The sequence below is a fragment of the Sminthopsis crassicaudata genome, chromosome 3 (genome assembly GCF_048593235.1).
Source record: "Sminthopsis crassicaudata isolate SCR6 chromosome 3, ASM4859323v1, whole genome shotgun sequence".
NCBI classification, from domain to species: Eukaryota; Metazoa; Chordata; class Mammalia; order Dasyuromorphia; family Dasyuridae; genus Sminthopsis; species Sminthopsis crassicaudata.
Window position 1 is genome coordinate 470,713,174 of NC_133619.1, and position 22,404 is coordinate 470,735,577.

Sequence of the window (22,404 nt, forward strand, 5' to 3'; positions counted from 1 at the left end):
ACTTTGATTCATGTCTAATAAATGAATAAATAATTTCACGTACAGTTTTCTAAGAACTTTACTACTTATACAGTAAAGTAATAGAAGACAGAATTTTCTGAGAGCCACAGATCATAAAAAATGTATGATACAATTTCTGGAATTCTTTTACATGTTTTCTTATAATAAGTAAAAAGAGTAATCTATACTTTCTTTGTCCTTCACAGTCTCAATGCTAAAAATTTTATTTCTTGCTTTGCTATAAAATAGTGGGCATTATAAAACAGCTTTAATATGGAGCATTTGTTTTTGGTTTTGGCTGAGGCAATTGGGATTAAGTGACTTGCCCAGGGTCACATAGCTAGGAAGTATTAATTGTCTGAGGTCACATTTGAACTCAGGTCCTCCTGACTTTAGGGCTGGCCCTCTATCCAACTAACTGCCCCATGGAATATTTGTTGCATGTCTGTAATGCAACTCTGCCCCAGCCTTTTTGGTTGACTCTATAAATCTGGGTACATGTGAGTGTATTGTTTATGTAATTACCTGCTACTATTATTCCAACTCAAAATTTCAGGACCAAATCAGAGAAGTAGAACTCTATGTGCATGAAATGAATACATTCCTGTGTAAAGCATAATTTTGGCAGACCACTTAGCATAAAAATGTTGACAATGAATAAATGGGTATGAATTATAATGGGCAAATTAATCATTTCAATATATTTATTGAGTCTCTTTCTGTACAATACTTTAGGCTAGTTATGGGGGAAATGGCAGAGCTGAGACCTGGTCTAGTCCTCAAAAAGCTTAAAATTTATTAAGGACAAAAAATGTGTACACATTTAAGTATAATAAAGTTTGAAGAATCCAGAGTTCATAATACCACTTGAAGGAAAAAGCCTTTCCTTCTGGAAGTTAATTATGTTTTCAAGGAAAAAATAGACTTTAATCTGGAGCTAGAATAATGATTAGTATTGAACAGTCCAGATGAGGTGGGGGCAGAAGACATTGTAAAAAAAGGGAAAACCACGAGAACAAAATGACTAGTTTTGGATACCTTTTATGATGCATTTAGGGAATAGCAAGTTATCCACTCAGGCCAGAGCGTGAATTGTGTGAAAGGCAGTAGAAGGAAATAAAGATGAATAGATGGCACAGGTTGGTGCCAGATTGTAAGAACTTTGAATGCTTTCTAAATCATTGTCATTATTATCATCATCATCTACAACTATTATGTATTGAATTTTCAAATTAAAGAAATTGTACTTTTGGAAAAGACAGAGTTCTTGACCTCTGATAATTAAAAATCTAATCTGTATTCATAGATTTTCTGGAAGAATGTTGGTAATTTATTCCATATTCTGATCTGTACTTTATTTTGATATCATAAAATAGAGGTTCCTCTGTAAGAGGCTACATAAATATTTATTAATATGTTAAATGGTTTAGTGGGTTCTGTGGAAGACGAACAATTGTGATAGATATGAGAATGATTTAGCTAAATGGTAGTTCTATTGTGGCAAGGTGTTGATGTATGTAAAGATATTTTGAGGCTAGGAGAAGGAAGCTGCTATCCTGGAGGAATCTGATTGAAATTTTAAGGGAAGCAGGAAATATTACAAAGTCCTCAGAGTTGGAAGGGAAACTATTTCAGTGCCACAACTGAGTCCAAATTTTCTCCATATCATGTCCAATAAGTGATTTCCAGGTTTTTAGCTAATTATTAGGAGGTTTACATGAAACCTAAAATAGTCATTATGGTCTACAGGAGATCATTGTATACCTCAACAACCATACTGTATGATGATCAATTCTGATGGACGTGGCCCTTTCCAACAATGAGATGAACCAAATCAGTTCCAACAGAGCAGTAATGAACTGAACCAGCTACACCCAGAGAAAAGAACTCTGGGAGATGACTATGAACCACTACATAGAATTTCCAATCCCTCTAATTTTGTCCACTTGCATTTTGGATTTGCTTCACAGGCTAAATATACACTATTTCAAAGTCCGATTCTTTTTGTTCAGCAAAACAACTGTTTGGTCATGTATACATATATTTTATTTAATTTGTACTCTAACATATTTAACATGTATTGGTCGACCTGCCATCTGGGCGGGAGGAAAAGGAGAAAAATTGGAAAAAAAAGTTTTGGCAATTGTCAACGTTGTAAAATTACCCATGCAAATATCTGGTAAATAAAAACTATTATTATTTTTAAAAAATAGTCATTATGATTTAGTGGATAGAATATTGGTCATGGAATCATGAACACTTAAGTTCATATTCAGTTTTACACATATTTGTTTCTGAGTCAGTCATTTAAGTTGTTTGAACCCCAGGTGTTTTAATGCCTCCTCTTTGTCTCTGTCTGTCCGTCTTTCTAACTTCTTGAGAAAAGTCATGATTTGTTGTCTTTTTTTTTTTAAATATTGCTAGCACTTAACAAGTGTTGAATACTTAGTAGAGGATTAATAAATGACTATTGAAGAAGGAAATGGTAAACTATTCCATTTTGCCAAGAAAACCCCATATGGAGTCATGAAAAGTTGTGCCCAACTAAAATGACTGAATAACAAAAGCAAAAGCAAATGCTTATTAACTATTTGACTAATTTGTAAAATTGAGAAAATAATAGCACCTGTCTTATCGAATGGTTCTGATACTTCAAATGAAACAAAGTATGTTAAAGATATTTGAGGATTTTAAAGATATTTAAATGTCAGATATTATTAGCATTATTAAATTCTCTTCTTGTCAACTTTCAATGTCAGCTCTAGTTCTACTACTTGGGACTAAACAGAAAAAGTTTAACATGTCAGTGCTTCAAATATTTAGAGATGGCTAGCCTGTTCTTCCTTAAATTCTTTTTTCTCCAGAGAAAATAATGGATAGGATTCAGTTTTGAGTTCCTCAGAGTCCTAGACGCCAAGGATAGGCAAGCCAATGAATGATCTTGGCCAACATTGTTAGAATTAGTGGAATATTTTTAGACCAGAAAGATTTTTGAGGTCCAATGCTTTTCATAAAGCCATTTATAAAGACAAATTAAGCCATTTATCAATGTAAGGATATCTAAAAGGCTAGATCCTGAAGTTCAATTCAATTTAAAAAGTACTTACTCCATACCTATTACATGTTAGTCACTTTGTCAGTCACTGAAGATATAATCACAAAAATTAAACAAACAGATTCTGTTCCCATGGAGTTTATCGTCTACTGAAGCACTCAAAACATATGGCAGTCTTTGGAGGATAATACTAGAATTTTCAGAAGTTTAATTCCAATGCTTCCTAGGAACATGAAAGTAACCTTAATTTTCAAAAAATGTTGCCAGTGATGTGGACACTGCTGAAAGACTCTATCAAGCTGGAAATGTTTTAAATAAGAGTTCCAGTGATAGACTAGCTATACATGCTGTTTAAGAACCAGACTATCTAAGTAAAGTATCATTGCTAGAAGTTCATTTATTAAGTAATGAATTTTTTGGACATGACAAATCATAAAATAAATGAAATGTGAAGGAATCATCTCTTCTCTGTGGGTCCTCTCCTCTTCCAAAGTTATAGCAATTGATTAGTAGAAAAGAAGGTAGAGGATGCTAAGAATTATTGTCTTTTAGACTAACTGAACAGTATTTTAACTTTGTTAAACGGAGGACAATATATTTGTCCAATGAGAAATAAGTTGATATACTACTAGAGGATCTTAATCATGTTAGTGTTTATTTTCTTGCTATAAGTCAGAGCAGAAGACACAATAAAGTTTCAGGGCCATTTTGGATGTTCTCTTTGGAGAAGCAAGCAGAAGAATGTTATTAAGCATTTGAAGTAAAGCTTAAACCAAGTCAACCTATGCCTTGATAATTGGTGACCTCATGAAAGAAGAAAAAGTGAGCAATGGTGCAAAATACGGTTCTAGATTAAGAAAAGAGTGCAGCCAAAAGAAGCTTATAGTTCATTTAGATGTTTGGCCTGCATATAGTGAATACTTGTGGTTCTTGACAAGGTGAACAATTGGACTCTTAATTTCACAATATCTGTAAAAGGAAATAGAAGGGCACTCCAGAAAATGAAATCTTCCCTTTATGACTACAACTCTAACCTGATCATACACATGAAACCAGAGAAGTGGAAGAACTGTTTAGATTACATCAACAAATTGATTGACTTTTTTGTGTGTGTGTGTGTGTGTGCAAATTCCAATATCTTTTTGGAGAGAATATCCCAGAAAACAGTGAAAAACCTATCAAATTTTAAGGAGCCACTTCATGTTTGTGATTATATACTAACTCATCGAAAGGATGAATGAAGAGTTTACCACAATTTTGCAAAACACAGTTCCTTATTCCTAACAGTATTTGGTTCATATCTGTGCCATTATTGAGCATGTTCAGTGCTACTTGTGGGAAAAAAGGAATGGTTGAGGAGTTCTGCCCATTCTATCTTTGTCATATACTTCATATCTGCTACAAATTTAACTATAGCTTGCCTCCCTTGAAGAGTCCTCAAAATCAGAGCATAATCAGGCTGAAAATGAGGGGGAATATTTAGCCATACTGATGTAGATGTTATAGAAGTACATATATGAAGATTGGACAGACCAAATTTGGGCATGTACAATCCTGTGTCCATCTATCATCATACCTTTCTCTCTTGTTAGCACCAAGCTACCTAACAAAATTCAGCCTTCATACTCTCCTATGCAGACCTTTTATAACCATATCATTGAGTAATTGGAAATCTGTGATCATATCATCTCGATCACACCAAAATTTCAATCTTAAAAAATTCAAAATTGAACTCTTATTCTTTCCCCCAAAACGAACCTTTTCTATTTTTACTGATGGTACTTAGGCCTAGATGATCTTTGTTCTTATGTCTGATTAGTTTTCAAGTACTATAAAATTTACCCTTGAAATGTGTTTTGTTTTTTTTAACCTTCTCCTTTTTCCACTCCTACTGCTATCCACTAGCTTAAACCATTATTATTTCTTGTTAGTATAACAGTTCCCATCTGGTTTACCTGCTTCTAGTATTTCTCCTCTCTACTTCATCCTTTATATGGCTGCAAGAGAAATCTATATAAACCATTGTTCTGGCTCCATCATTTCCTAAAATAAACAAAACCAAAATTTTACTACATATCTTCAATGGTTTCCTATTGCTTGCCAAATAAAGGTTCCAATTTCCCTTTTCATCCTTATCATGTATACCCTATATTCCAGTCAAGCTAGATTAATCATTCCTAAATCTATCACTGTCCTTTCTTGCTTTGTTAATGTTGTTCATACTGTTTTCCATGCTTGGAATATTTTTCATCAATATCTCTGTTGGTTAAAAAACCTTCTCTTCCTTCAAGGGTCAGCTCTGCTGTACCTTCTTCATGAAGCTCTCCCCCATATTCTCAACTATTAGGTCCTTTCTTGAATTTGTCATATTACTTTATTTGGGCATTTATATTTTCACTTGTATTATGTTTGTGTATTTGTCTCATCTACTAGATTTTAAATTCCTTAAGAATCATATCATATGTTTTACCTTTGTTGCTGCAGTGCTTAGTAAATGCCTAATAAATTAATAAATGTTTGCTGATGGATTGCTTGCTTTGCACAGTTCAGTGCATATTTATTTTGTCCAGTTCTATGGTTTTTATTAGTGTCTGAGCCCTGCAATACTATGGCAATTTAAAAGTTCCATGAAATTTTATTTTGTATTATCTTTGAGTTCATAATACAACCAAACTTACCAATTCATTTATTTGCCTCTCCAAACAGAATTTGTAATCTAGCCTTCCATTTAATTACAATTTCTATCTTCTTAAAACCTTTCCCCCCTTTCCCAAAAGTATGTTAAATGACATTACAGAGGCTGAAGGCTGTTGAGTGTTGTATTTTTCCTTGTTTCAAAGGTCACCAAGCACAAAAAATTCATCAAGTGATCAAACTATTAGGGAAGGTCCTTTCCTTACTTGACTACACTTTGGTACTCAGAAAATTGACTTTATCTCTTGCTGGAATTGTATTAAAACCTTTCTAGCATGGTAGGTCTTGCCAGAATTACTCTGCTGGCATACTCTTTTAGAACCCAGGATAATTTCTGTATTAGGATAAGGTAGCAGAGTAAGATCTAGTACAAAGCGAGAAGAAAGAATAAAAATAAGTAAAAGCTAGGACATACAATTAAAACAACTTCAACCAATTTGATGAAATGTTGAAAAATGGTATAAGGATGGAAAAAAGAATGTAGACATAGATTATGATTCATATAAAATTTAACCAATATAAATGCATTACCATCACGAAAACAAAAGATTTTAATAAGTGTCTTCATTAATAAATTGCAGATATAACACATCTGAGAGCAACTCAGCTTTAAAATATAAATTCATTTTAAGACTTTTTTTTTAAAGGATAGTGGAATAGTATGAGCAATATCATGTCATAAAACAAAGAAAAGCAGCGAAGGGTAAAAACTAGTTTACTGAAAGCTTGGCCAGCAGTCCACTAAACAAAACCATTTCAATGGCATTTAAGGATAAAACTGTAAGGAAGAGAACAAAAGGATCAGGGTGGAAGTAAATTGCAAAAATTTTTAGTAAATAAGACTTCTGGAAATCAAGGATAGTGAAGTTCTCAAACTTGGAATCTAATACATGGTTCTAGATGCTACTTATAAGTAAACAAATAATTCTGAAGGGAACAAAAAAGGAAAAACAGCTGCATTAGATGAAGTATACATTGATGACATTGTTACTATAGGTAACGTGTGAATACATTAGGACATAGGGAGTAATTCACAAGATATGTGAAGGAAAGAAGATATCAAAGGTAGGGAAAATTCTAAAACTTTGTATACTAAAAAGATGACTGTGAGAACGTTATTGACTACTTTCTCATCTCTAAATTTTTTTTTTTTGAGAAGGACAATCAAGTAGACAACCAGATTACTCCATTGCTGTCTTTATAAACTTAGGAGAAATCAAAGTACACCTCCAGCCAGTTGAGTGGACACATTGTTGGTGACTTGCTGCAAAAGCAATGTTAACTAAAGGTTAGTCTGAATATGCCATTTCCTTACCCTATCCAAGAATCTCTAATGTCATCATAATTCCTAAAGGATGAAATAAAACATCCTCTGTTCAGCACTTAAAACTTTACAACATGGTCCTTTCCTATCAATTCAGTCTTTTTATACTTTATTCTCCTCCATGCACAGTCCAGTCCAGGTACATTGATCCACTTACTGTTTCTCACAAAAAACATTCCAGTTCATTTCTCTGAGTTTTTTTCCCCAATGGCTTTCTCCTATCCCTGGAATTTATTCACCTCTCTTCTATTTCTTAGTTTCCCTGGCTTCCGTAAAAACTTTAAAAATTTTGTCTTTTGCAGGAGACTGTTCCTTATATTCTGTTCCCCATTCCACCTAGCTGCTAGTGATTTCTTCTCTGAGATTACCTTTCATCTACACTGTATAGATCATATATGTATCTCATTTTTTACAAGATGTCTCCCTGATTAAAATATAAGCTCCTTGAAACCCGAGATAATATTTTGCCTTTACTTATATTCCTGCCACTTAGCACAGTGCCTGACACATAGCAAGCAAGTCAACCAGCATTTATTAACTGAAAAAGATTGAAAATGATGAAAATGATAATCATTAAACCTCCTCTAAGTTGCCTTAAGGTTTTCAAAACACTTTCATCACAATGACCTGACATATTCATTGTAGACTGTTGAATATTATAGGCAATAGGGGTCATGTAAGCTAATTATACCATTCCCTTTAACATTTAATAAGGAATATAGTTACCATGGAGATGGTGACTGCACATGGCACTTCACTTCTGCTATAAAACCCCTTTTGAAAGGAATGTGTTGAGTATTTCATGGTTGTTCTTTTTTTTTTTTTTTTTTTTTTTAACTATTTGATAGGGACAGTAGCTTATAAAGAAAGGGGGCATCATGTTTTAGATTTTTGTTACTATTAATATTTAAGATTTTTGTGTTTCACAGTAGACAAACCCTTTTGGAAACATATTTGAAGGACTTATAGTTCTTATTTTGCCTGAATGTTAAAGATTTGCCTTTTGAACTACATCTGTTACATTAACAATGACCCCCCCCCCCTTTTTTTTCCTGTTTGCTTAGGTTTTTCTTAGAATGTCAGGTTTTTGAGGAGAACAATAATATGCTGTTTTTAGTCTCTAAACATGATATGCACCTAGAAATTGTCCAATACAGTTTTAGAGAAGAGGTAGTTCCAGATTTAGAGGACTCCTGAAGTTGAGCACACAATGGAATTATCTCTAGTTCAGTTGGGAGGGGCTTTCTGCTAGTGAGGGACCAAATCTCTTCATGAAACAATTTGTGTGTGTTTTTTCTCAGACTTTGCTTTATACATGACCCTATTTATTTCCCCAGTCTGTACTTTTGCATCTGGTTGTCTTAGATTATATTTTTTCTGCCTAATTCCTTGGATCTATTAATGTCTTGAAAATGTTTGTTTTTTTATGTGACATGTCACCTTTATTTTGAGATATATCCTTTTCACTTTCTCCTACTCATAATCATGTCTTGAAAAAATGACAAAAGGGAGGAAAAAAAAGCAGTTCAGAAAAAAAAAACCCTATATATTGATTGTTTAACAGTTCATCCAGTGTTACCCTATTCCCTTACTTGTGAAAAGAAGCCGAGGAAGTTCATTTTCTAATCTCTTCATTAGGGACATGCTTGGTCATTATAATTACATAGCATTTAATTTCTTTGCTTATTTCACTTGGCATCAGTTCTTCGGCCTTCTTGAAGGAAAGAATATTTTGCTCTATTCTTCTACCACAATTTGTTTAGCCTTTCTCTAATAGATAAATATCAATTTTTTTCTTCTTCTCCAGTCTTTGTTCCTTCAAAAAAATAAATGTTGTAAATGTTGCTAGAAACATTTTGGTTTATATGGGAGTTTTCTTTCTCTCCTTAGAGTTTACATGTAGCAGTGGTATCAACAAAAGTCATTAGCTCACATTTATTCATTTTGGTGTAGATCCTGATTGATCAGTAAACAAGATTTACAAGGACTGCAATTAAAATTATGGGAGTGGGCCAAAGGGTATGACCATTATATTTATTTTGAAAAATTACAATTAAATGACTTGTCAGAATATTTGACCAATTTACAACTCCACCAATAGTGCAAGTCTTTTGAACTAATTGTGCCTCTGTAGTGCCTACCATTGCATGACCACATTCGACCATAAGAATAATATTTCCATAGCACTAGTTTACAATAGGCACTATATACTTTTGATTAGGATTAGAACACTAATTTTAATTCCTTTCCATTCACATCATTTTAATTGTGCTACTTATAAACCTTGCTTACTGATGGATCAGGATCAACACTGAAGTGAATAAATGTGAGCTGCTGACTTTTGTTGATAAAAACAAAGTTGCTGCTTTCCTTAAAAAAAAAAAAAAAGAAAAAGCAGAACTAAAAATGTATCATGTTGACAATGATGCATTACACATCTCACCTTCCTATCTACATAAAAAAGGGAAATTTCTAGTATAAGTAGAATTTAATAATTCTTCTCCAGCTATTTGTTTATGATCTCTGTTGAGTCTCTGGATCTCTCAGTTGTGATATTCTTTTCCTTTTCCTACCCTGCTTCTTTCTCCCCTCTTGTAGAGACAGCAAACAATGGAACTGCCCTTCTGAGCCTCATTCTCTTCAGTATTCAGGAATTTATTTTTTGTTCCTTAAAATGATCAATTTTTATAAAGGTTTGTTTTTTTTCCTACTCCATTCTGTTGCCTATCATCCCACAATCCTGAGAATATATTTATTTGCTTTCTCGGAAATAGTTTAGGAAAGTTTTGGCAGTGGAGAATTTTATAGATTTAGCGTTATGTTTTTCATTTCTGATTGTTTTCTCTCTTTCTTCTCTCTCTCTTTTTTCTCTCTGTCTCTCTCTGTATGGAGGTTGGGGAATGTTAATGCTGGATGTTGTCTTAAGAATGACCACCATTTCCTCCTTATAATGAAAATTTATTTTTCATGATTATACATATCAAAGTGCTTGCTGTCTTAGAGACAGGGAAAGAGAGGGAGGGAGAGAGAACAATTTGGAATTCAAAGTTTTATTAAAATAATGTATTAAATTGTTTTTGCAAATAATTGGAAAAAGTTAAATACTATTAAAAAAAGAATGACCACTTCTAATGATTTAGCATGTAAACAGGTATAAAATCAAGTCATATCGAACTCTTCTTTATGGGATATATAAAATTAATATTTAATCTCTGTCACATAATCTGTGACATAAATTGTTACTTTTAACAGTGATTAAGTAAGCCATTTCCCAGATAAATTTAAAATAATTTTTAAAAAAGAATTAAAGATGATATAAGTATTATTAGTCTTCTTTCAGAGATCCTTAAAGTGATATTTCATATCTTGACTCAATATTTTTAATAATTAAAGGAATTTAAAAATCATACCTGATATTAAAATATCATTTTACCTTTTTCCTTTACTTTGAGTTTAGCTAGAAGCAAAGGGCTTCTGTCATTGATTTCTGTTTAAAATGCTATGCCTCTACTCCATGTTTGGTTCCATTTATACACAGATACCATTTATAATTTGAAAGATAGCATTTTTGGTTCAATTTTCCCATGGAAATAGGAGTGAAAATGTTAATTATTAAGGCTTTAGTTCAGCTTCTGGGTCTTTCAGAGATGTCAGTGATGGGCATGATATATGTCTTTTGTTGTGGATGAGTCAGCAGTAGTTTAAATAGAAGCAACCAACGTAAATGACAGAATATGAGTGTGGATAATTGGTTGAATTGGAAAGTGGGGTAAAGTGCAAATTGGCTGTATGATATGCAGAAGGTATCATGGAAGAATGTATTATTTTGGAACATTAATAATATAAAATAATCTTAAAATGAGTAAATTCTAATTCTTTAACCTGCATTTTCAATAGCACATCTTGCCCTATAAAATGTCATGCTAATGATATGTCTGATGACAGGAAGTATATACTGACAAACTCAAGAGGATTCTTACCAGTACAGTTTTTAATTTATTCTAAAATCTTTCCTTGCTCATAGTCTTATTTCTTGTGATATTTGGCCCAACTTCTCCCATGCATTAGGCATTTATTTATTTGCTCATCTGGTCTACAGATATTTCTATCTCAAACTGAGTTTGCTAAAATCATAGCTGGAAAAGGAATACCACCATACATTCCAGAAAAAGGAGAGGGTTTATTTTTTGAGTCTTTTCATATTATTAGCTTGTGAAAAATATGTGAGTTGTAATGCAAAAGAAGGTTAGCATGAAAATATCTTTAAACTAGGCTTACAAATAAGGATACCCTCCCCCTCTTTTATTTCTATGCCCCACTTATGATTAATTTTCATGCAGAAAATAGAAAGTAATTTCATGAAGTACTGATTTTAATCAACTTGCATGTATACAAGGACCTCTATCTCCCCACTTTCATCTCCTACTAGGTAATTTCCCTCTTCTATGCACTACCCTCTCCCAAGGTTGCATGTATCTGTCATAGCCCTCCTACCACACTATTAAATGCAATGATCTGTTTTCTCTGGTTTAAGCAACTGCCTCTGAATCTGAATGTTGACAAAGTGATCTGAATGACATATATATGGACATTCAATGAATATATTTAATTGTAATGAAGTGCAAGGAAGGTATAGTTTTCACTAATTTTATATGTCAGGGAAGATATATTTAGCCTCTCATATGTCAAAATAAAAACATGCTGCCTCCTAAAAAAATGATTAGAACTTGAGAATTCAGGACGGTTGTGAAAAGACAAAATGCCTTGTTTTTATCCTATGTGTTCTTGTAAGTCCTGTATTCTTTTTTTTTTTTTTAATAATTTTTTATTATATATATTTTTATAATATTATCCCTTGTATTCATTTTTCCAAATTATCCCCTCCCTCCCTCTACTCCCTCCCCCCGATGACAGGCAATCCCATACATTTTACATGTGTTACAATATAACCTAGATACAATACATGTGTGTAAATACCATTTTCTTGTTGCACAATAAGCATTAGATTCCGAAGGTACATGTATCCTGGGCAGACAGATATTAGTGCTAACAATTTACATTCATTTCCCAGTGTTTCTTCTCTAGGTGTAGCTACCTCTGTCCATCATTGATCAACTGGAAGTGAGTTGGATCTTCTTTATGTTGAAGATTTCCACTTCCATCAGAATACATCCTCTGATCTTCTGGTTCTGCTCATTTCACTCAGCATCAGTTGATGTAAGTCTCTCCAAGCCTCTCTGTATTCCTCCTGCTGGTCATTTCTTATAGAGCAATAATATTCCATAACCTTCATATACCATAATTTACCCAACCATTCTCCAACTGATGGACATCCATTCATCTTCCAGTTTCTAGCTACAACAAAAAGAGCTGCCACAAACATTTTGGCACATATATGTCTCTTTCCGCTCTTTAGTATTTCTTTGGGATATAATCCCAATAACAGCAATGCTGGGTCAAAGGGTATGCACAGTTTGATAACTTTTTGGGCATAGTTCCAAATTGCTCTCCAGAATGGCTGGATTCTTTCACAACTCCACCAGCAATGTATTAGTGTCCCAGTTTTCCCACATCCTCTCCAACATTCATCATTATTTGTTCCTGTCATCTTAGCCAATCTGACAGGTGTGTAGTGGTATCTCAGAGTTGTCTTAATTTGCATTTCTCTAATCAGTAGTGATTTGGAACACTCTTTCATGTGAGTGGATATAGTTTCAATTTCTTCATCTGAGAGTTGTCTGTTCATATCCTTTGACCATTTATCAATTGGAGAATGGTTCGGTTTCTTATAAATTAGGGTCAGTTCTCTATATATTTTGGAAATGAGACCTTTGTCAGAACCTTTGCTTTTAAAAATATTTTCCCAATTTGTTACTTCCCTTCTAATCTTGTTTGCATTAGTATTGTTTGTACAGAAACTTTTTAGTTTGATGTAATCGAAATCTTCTATTTTGTGATCAATAATGATCTCTAGTTCTCCTCTGGTCATAAATTCCTTCCTCCTCCACAGGTCTGAGAGGTAGACTATCCTCTGTTCCTCTAATCTATTTATTATCTCCCTCTTTATGCCTAAATCATGGACCCATTTTGATCTTATCTTGGTATCTGCCATATTAATTTCCAGTTTTCCCAACAGTTTCTTCCGAATAATGAATTTTTATCCCTAATGTTGGTATCTTTGGGTTTGTCAAAGATTAGATTGCTATAGATGTACCCTTTTTTGTCCTTTGTGTCTAATCTGTTCCACTGATCTACTGGTTTATTTCTTAGCCAATACCAAATGGTTTTGGTGACTGCTGCTATATAATATAGCTTTAGATCAGGTACACTTAGACCACCTTCCTCTGAGTTTTTTTTCATTAGTTCCCTTGCAATTCTCGACCTTTTATTCTTCCATATGAATTTTGTTGTTATTTTTTCTAGGTCATTGAAATAGTTTCTTGGGAGTCTGATTGGTATAGCACTAAATAAATAGATTAGTTTGGGGAGTATTGTCATCTTTATTATATTTGCTCGGCCTATCCAAGAGCACTGAATGTCTTTCCAATTATTTAAATCTGACTTTATTTTTGTGGCAAGTGTTTTGTAATTTTTCTCATATAATTCCTGACTTTTCTTTGGTAGATGGATTCCCAAATACTTTATACTCTCAACATTTGTTTGGAATGGAATTTCTCTTTGTATCTCTTGGTGTTGCATTTTGTTAGTGATATATAAAAATGCTGAAGATTTATGTGGATTTATTTTGTATCCTGCCACTTTGCTGAAATTTTGAATTACTTCTAGTAGCTTTTTAGCAGAGTCTTTGGGGTTCTCTAAGTATACCATCATGTCATCTGCAAAAAGTGATAGTTTGATTTCTTCATTTCCTACTCTAATTCCTTGAATCTCTTTCTCGGCTCTTATTGCCGAGGCTAGCGTTTCTAGTACTACATTGAATAGTAATGGTGATAGTGGGCAACCTTGTTTCACTCCTGATCTTACTGGGAAAGGTTGCAGTTTATTTCTATTGCATATTATGCTTACTGACGGTCTTAAATATATGCTCCTGATTATTCTAAGGAATAGTCCATTTATTCCTATACTCTCAAGAGTTTTTAGTAGGAATGGATGTTGGATTTTGTCAAATGCTTTTTCTGCATCTATTGAGATGATCATATGGTTCTTATTAATTTGATTATTAATATGGTCAATTATATTAATAGTTTTCCTAATATTAAACCAGCCCTGCATTCCTGGAATAAATCCTACTTGATCATAGTGTATTATCCTGGAGATGATTTTCTGAAGTCTTTTTGGTAATATCTTATTTAAGATTTTAGCATCAATATTCATTAAGGAAATTGGTCTATAATTTTCTTTCTCAGTTTTCGCTCTACCTGGTTTAGGTATCAGTACCATGTCTGTGTCATAAAAGGAGTTTGGTAGGACTCCTTCATCCCCTATTTTTTCAAATAATTTATATAACATTGGGGCTAATTGTTCTTTAAATGTTTGGCAGAATTCACATGTGAATCCATCTGGCCCTGGGGATTTTTTCCTGGGGAGTTGATTAATAGCTTGTTCTATTTCTTTTTCTGAAATGGGACTATTTAAGCAATTTATTTCCTCCTCTGTTAATCTAGGGAGCCTATATTTTTGGAGGAAGTCATCCATTTCACTTAAGTTATCAAATTTATTGGCATAAAGTTGGGCAAAGTAACTCCTTATTATTTCTCTAATTTCCTCTTCATTGGTGGAAAGATCCCCCTTTTCATTTGTAAGACTAACAATTTGATTTTCCTCTTTCTTTTTTCTGATCAGATTTACCAAAGGTTTATCTATTTTATTGGCTTTTTCATAAAACCAACTCTTGGTTTTATTTATTAATTCAATAGTTTTTTTACTTTCAATATTATTGATTTCTCCTTTTAAGTTTTGTATTTCAAGTTTAACATTTGGTTGGGGGAAGTCCTGTATTCTAAGAAAGAAAGTACTGGCATAAATTTTTACTCCTTCCAAAAGAATATTATCCCAGGTTGACATGATTGATGAATGTTGTGCTTGATAGATTCTAAAGACCTTAGCTGAATCAAAAGTCCTTTGAAAGAGTTAGAAAGCAGAATGGTCTATTCTGTAAATCCAACTTAATATGCTTTCCTTAGTTTCCTTATTGTTTTGATGCCAGGTAAATTTTGAACAGAAATAACTAGAAACAATATCTGAAAGAGGAAGCCTTGTTTTCACTTGGAGGCACTCTTGGAGATTTCTTTCAAGCTGCTTCAGTTACAATGCCTGCTCCCTGAGTTGTAGATGATACTTCCTTATATGCCCTAAGTTATTTGTGTGTCCAGAAATCTTTGGACACTCCCTGCATGTACCCATCATTTTGGTTATAGTGTTTTTGATGAAAATGTGCCTACTTCCTGGGAGTCAGGACAGTGGGTGAAAAAGTAAGGGTATGAGCTCACTCCTGGCCATAAATATTCTAGGAACTCTCCTAAACACCTGCTTATTAAATTTTTTTCAGCCTCAATAATTTATTGCTTTTCAATGTACTAAATAGGTGGATACTAGCAATCAATGAATGAAAATTTATTAAGCACTATATGCCAGGCCAACATGCAATAATTGTAATAGCCATAATGAGTCTTTAGTTAAAGTAATGGAATAAAGCATAATGAATTCTTGTTGGTACTGGACTAGGTAATATAGTATAATTAGTAAATTCCATCTATGAAGAGCTTTGCTCAAAAATAAGATGTGGAACTTATTTTTATGCTTTAAGGTAGGCTGCTTAAACTTTTTTTGTGCCACAATCTGGAAAAGAAACACATTTTTAAGTGAATAAAAGAAAAAATATACATAAAACCACAAATGAAATCAATATAGTGAATGTGATATAAAAATATTTTCTTCAAAAACAGTATAAGTTCATAGGCCCACCCCACTCTAGAGCTTCTGATGAGATGACCAGGATTTTTAAAAATGCATTTGTGATTATATTTCATTGTTAGCTTGAGCAGGCTTTCATTGTTTATATTCTCCAGCTGTGTAACTCACCAGAGTGGAAATCAAATTAATCTCAGAAATAATGGTATTTAGAAAATGCTTTGAAGTTTTGACCTTCCTTCTGCTTAAACCATAGAACATAAGTTAGTCTCCCATAGGATTTAGGCAGGAAATAGCCTGGCTACCTGAGCATTCAAGGGGATTCCAAGGCTCTGATCTTTGGCACAGTGTCCTATCTCTCCATCCAACTGCTATGTTGGAAGCCTTTCAGATCACCACTCCCAGTGGTAGGGTTACTCCGAAATCAGATAGACTTGATTAGGTAAGCCAAATTGAAGTAAAAAAAAAAAATCAGATGAAGGCCAGGCTTCATGGAAATCCTTTTCTCTCTCTTGATTAAGAAGCATGTATTCTTTGACAAATGTTAGAACTGAGCCTATGGCTCATTTTTTTCTTTTCCTGAGAGTTTTGAAGTCTTTCTCAGAGCTGTTTTACCCTCTCTGTTATAGAAATAGGTCTTGAAGTGAAATATTACCTCACCTTCAAATCAATAATAACCAATATAGCCCTAGCCTTTAACATTTCTAAAATAATTACTTTACATGCCATAATTTGTTCATAAGTTGATCAGATAATTGTTAGGTTTACTAGCATGTGTATTCAAAGATATTTGCATGTGATTCATTGGCATGAATATTGATAAGGAATAGGACTCAAGTTTTTCATTGTTATAGGGAAATCCTGGGTTAGGAAACTCCTACTAAAGCAGGTTAGTACTTTGAAACTTGCCGTCTTTGAAAGTTGTCTAGAGCTCTGAGAAATTAAATGACTTACCTAGCTAATATATATCAGAAGTAGTCTTGAACTCAAATTGTTTAGTCAGTTCTCCATTCATTCATGTATACACTGTCCACTTCATTTCACTGTCCATACATATATAATGATAGGGATATAAATCACATAGGAAAAGCCCCCAAGGAGAAGGTACCAGACAGGTAATTTCTTTCCCCTGTAGAATCAATATAACAATTAAAAATCATTCAATCAATTGTCTGTGATGTGGTGGATTCCGGAGATTCAAAGACAAAGATGAAACAATTGTACGGTAAATGCTTACAAATACAACGTGAAGTGGAGGACTGAGTAATTATTTGATAAACTTTATCAATTCCAGTTTAAACTAGGGTTAAAATCAATAGTCATGAAGATTTGATTTAATGATCCCATTTCTCCTATAAAATCTGAATATCTATCTGTTCTAAATTTAATACAGGTTCTTTTCAATGCAGAGGTAGATGTAGATTTCATTTTTAGAAGTTGCTTATATGTATATAAGCAGTGATTTATCTTGCTATTTTCAGGTTAATTTTGCAGCTTTATTGAAAAATTGAATAATGATTTGGCTATTATTTACCAAAGTTAATTGAAGCATATATTTGTAAATCAGTGGGAGGCAGGCCATTGGAATATAATGGGCTAATCAGATATTGGGTTATCCTTTTGCTAAACTGTATTAGCAGCACAAAAATTATTACCAAAAAAATCAGACATTTACATTTTGTATCTAAAATTGTAAATTTATATTCTGGATTCTTTTCTTAAATGACAAATGTATATTTCTGTGTGTATATGAACATGTATAGATGCTAATCATATGGATACTCATTATCTCCTCCCCCTAAAACCTAAATTGCTCAACCATTCTCCCACACTTCCCATTTTTGCATAGCACAATACTCTTTCCAGGATCTCAGGCTTGCATCCTAGGAGTCATCTTGGATTTCTCCCTGTCTCTCACTCCCCATTTTAAAATTGTTCTCAAGGCCTAATAGTTTCACCTTTGTGATATATCTTAAATATAACCTCTTCTCTCCTATGACACTGCCACCCTTCTAGTGCAGACCTCATGCCTTCATTGACATACTGCCATACTACATACTGATAGGTCTCTCTTCCTTAAGCCTTTTTTCCACTCTATTCCACTTTCCATTTAGCCATTAAAGTAATTTTCCTAAAATGCAGGCCTGATCATGTCATTTCCTTATTCAAATTCCTGTAGCTTCCTATTGTCTTGAGAAGCAAATACAAAATACTCCATTTGGCATTCAAAGCCCTTTATAATCTATGCCTCCCTTCTACTTTTCCAGTCTTTTTACATTTTATTCTCTAGTGCATATTTTTCAGTCTAGTGACAATGGCCTCCTGTCTCTTCCATAAACAAGACATTCCATTTCTCTAGCTATCTCTCATGCTTAGAACATTTTGCCTTCCCTAGCCCCTCAATTCCAGGACTTTCTCTTTTAATTATTCCTATTTATTTTGTATATAGATTGCTCTGTATATATTATTTTGCACATTGCCTCTCTCCTTAATTGTAAGCTCCTGGAAGACAGGGACTGCCTTTTGCTTCTTTTTGTGTCTTCAATGCTTAATACAGTGTTTGGTACATATTAGGCACTTAAAAATTTGTAATGAATGATGGATTTTTCTATTTCTGTTAGGACTCTGTAATCTTTAGTCACCCTGGGTCCTCATTACCCATCACTTCATTTCCAATTAGCTGCTCTGCTTGGTTTCAATGCCACAACATTCCTATTGAGTACTATCTTTCCCCATTTGAATATAAGTTTCTTGAGGATAGACACTGTCTTTTTTTTCTTATTTGAATCTCAGTGCTTAGCACAGTGCCTGGTAGGCATTTAATGAATGTGTATTAATTATTGACCCCCATTTATGCTCAGTTGTTACTCTTATTCATCCTCCAGGTTCAATCAGTTGCCCAATTGTGCCATTTGCTCCTCCATAATATCTCTTGCACCTGTACTCTTTTCTGTTCCACTGAAGCTCTAGTTCTTAACTAGAACTTACTATCTCTTACATTTACCTTTTTCTAGCCTCTCTCTCCAATCTGTCTTCCATAAGGCTTCCAAAGTGCATTTTCTAAAGTGCAGGTGTCACTCTCTGATTCGAGAAAATCCAGTGATCCAAGATCAAATATACACTGTGTTTTTCATTTAAAACTCTTCATGACCTGGCCCTAATTTTCCAGACTTAATACACATTGCTTCCCTTGACAATAGAATTTATATATCACTTTAAGGTTTTCAAAGTGATTTAAATTTGTTATCTCATTCCATATGGTAGGTGCTAGTAATATTTCCCCTGCTGTTTTTTTGTTTTTGGTTTTGTTTTTTTTTTTGTTTTTTTTTTTTTTTGTTAACAGATGAGGAAACTGAAAGTGAGAAAGATCCAGGACTTGCCCAGTCATATAACTAGTCAGGATTTGAACTTTGGTCCAAATCCAGAATTCTATCTACTGTACCACTTAGCTGCCTCTATTTTCCAGTCAAACTGGACTTATTGTTGCTAATATTTCTTATTTCTGTGCCTTTGTATTGGCTGTTCACTATGCTTGAAATGCCTTCTCTTTTCATGGCCACCTTGCAGTGTTTTTGTATCCCCACTTTGATGTTCAACATGTTAGTCTTTCCCCAGTTTTGTGCTAATCTGTATACTCATTAAATATGCCTAATTCATTCACATTATTGATAAAAATGTACAGTATGTGGACTTCTGGAACACTCTATTAAAGACATTCCTTCATGTTGATGTCAAATTGATTAACATCTAATCTTTGGATCTGGTCATGCAATCAGTATTGAGTCTACCTAACAGTACAAACATTTAGCTAGCTAATATTTCTTCATTTTGTTTATAGATAACATGAGCGTTTCGTTCTTTGGTCTGGACCTGTGATTTAATTGAAGCAGAAATTTCCTGATTTGGAATTTCCTTTCTCTTGTCTATGAACCCCTCTTAGTTTTAGAATATCTGTTAGTTCCTTGGAATATACTGTTCTGTAATTGGGCTATATAGTTGTATTGTCTTCTCTCAATGTACCTGAGAATGCTTGTATGACTAGATTCTCTCTGACCTCTCAATTCAAGTTTTAATAATACTGAGATCCTATTCTTTTATTTAAAGAACAAATCCTAGGCTATATATATTTATGAACTGGCAATGAATCTACATCAATATTAAAATGGTATCAACAGGGTAGCAGTGTCCAGAGGAAGATTCATACCTTATCAAAGAGTTACCCTCAGTAAGAGAATTTAACATCTTATGAAGGAGACTATTATAAACATCAGAACAAAATCTCCATCAATGGATGAAAAGAGTATAGGATGGGGAGAGGGTATTCTCTTTATACTAATGTTAAAAAATAATTGATATCTATTCTGATCAATACTAATTTTCCTTATGGGGTTGGTGAAGGGGTAGGGGAGGAAGGATTGTTGCCCTCTCCAGACAATTGCTCCAATTCTTTGCCTTATCTCACTGGAATAGATATAGCCTAGCTGATGTGGAATTTCATTTCCCAACTTCCTGCAAACCTAAACCATATTTCTCAACATGGAATGACACTGAATGGAGACTTTGTGATCTGTATGACTATTAGTTAGCAACAGTGTTCTGTTCTTAGAATCTTGAAGCCTTGAACCACAGGGTAATTGAAATCATTTTTGTTTTGTCTTCCTTGCCAGAAAAGGATTCGAATAATTTTCCATTAAAAACTCTGAATGACTAGATGGCCCAATTCACCCCATTTTTAATGAAATGACTTATTGTTCTACTGATGGGCTTTGTCAGGTTCAACCTGTAAGTGGTTCTCATAATGGAAAAGTGCTGCAACTTAACAGTTATCTATTGATTTCATCCAGGGTCTAAAGGTGACTGCCAGGGTTTATCTTTTGTGTATTGTTTCCTTTGCTGAATACTCATTTAAAAGAAAGGCAGCATTGTTATTGTGTTAAACCAAATGGGTTGACAGTTAATGGAGTCATTGGCTACAGCATAGGTGTGTTCCATTCTTAAAAAATCTGCTATACAAAAAAATCCCAATTTACACAATACATTGGTGAGTAGTTATGCATTTTGTAAAATAATTCAGCCAAAAGGGGTTCCTTTAAAATTTTATTTCAAACCTATTTTAAGTTCTTTCTACTCTGGCACTGTCTAAATCTGCCAAATTTACTCAAGGTTCTTTTTTTTTCTTTTTTTTTTTTTCTGAGGCCCAGGGTCACACAGCTAGGAAGTGTTAAGTGTCTGAGACCAGATTTGAACTCTGGTCCTCCTGAATTTAAGGCTGGTGCTCTATTCACTGTGCCACCTAGCTGCCCCTACTCAGGGTTCTTAACCTAGGATCAATGAACATACTTTAAAAATGTATCAAATATTTAATTTCAATATTTTAACATTTTTATAACTATTTAAATCATGGCTTGCTTTTTTATCTTCTATACTTTCCTTTGTACATTTAAGAGCATAATCATGAGATGGGGTCCATAGGCTTCACCAGTCTGCCAAAGTGGTCCACAATACAAAAAAGATTTAAAAAGCCTTGCTTTAAATAGAGACTAAGATATTGGAAGCTAAAATATTAAAATTATGATTTAAGTTATTTGATTGTGATTTTTTAGAAACATTTTATTAAATTTAGATATATATGTAAAAGATGATATAAGTTGGAAATACTAACAATATGAAATATATATGTGGTTGTTTAAATTGTCAAATCAAAGCTTATTCACAAACGAAGAATTTCATTTATTAATAGTCTAAACCTTGGGATTGAGGAACTGCCTTGCTATTCTTTTGTTCCACTTGTAGTAGCTTCCTGCTTCATTTCCTATGTGTAGAGAAGATACATGGGGTGAATAGGCCATTAAGAGATGTCATTTGCAGCATGGTAGGGGACTGGAATCAATTCCTAAAGAACTACCCTTTTGTAACATTAAATACAGTTCCTCTTATCTTTTGGTGTCTCTATGGTTTTTCAAGTAATAAAGCATTGATTTTTTTATCCTGTGAAGTTTTTTGGCCTGTGAGGCAGGAATAGAATGAAGAATCAAACCCTGGGTCTTTTTGACCTAAGTAGCAACTGGTGGGATTCAAAAAGTGCCATACAGGCATTCCCATCTCCTGGGAACCAAAATTACTTTCTTTTGTGACATCCTAGAGGTTAAACACAGACTATCATTGGAACAGGGCCAAAGGTAAGCCAATGGGAGCTGGTGATGTAACACTGATGATGGGTCACAGTCATCAGAAATAACTGAGCTATTACTATTCAGGTCTGCCTCAGAGAGAAAATCCAGAGGAGTACTTCCTATTTACAGTTAGTTTAACTACTGCAAAACCAGGTAGCTCTAAAGTTTGCAAAATTACAGCATCATTTGGCTGGATTCAAGACTAGATATAGATAAGAAAAATCTAAATACAACACAGTGAGCATTCAATATATGTTGTTAGCTGTCCCAATTAAGATGATTTCATA

General features: G+C 33.7%; 1 long non-coding RNA gene across 2 annotated transcripts in view; it reads left to right on the forward strand.

Annotated features, from left to right (window-relative positions):
- Positions 1-22,404, forward strand: part of LOC141563002 (uncharacterized) — a 168,754-nt gene that overhangs the window by 98,310 nt on the left and 48,040 nt on the right. For both annotated transcript variants that reach the window (XR_012488297.1, XR_012488296.1), the window contains one exon: positions 6,909-7,037. This is a non-coding gene — a long non-coding RNA (uncharacterized LOC141563002). The remainder of the gene's footprint in view (positions 1-6,908; positions 7,038-22,404) is intronic.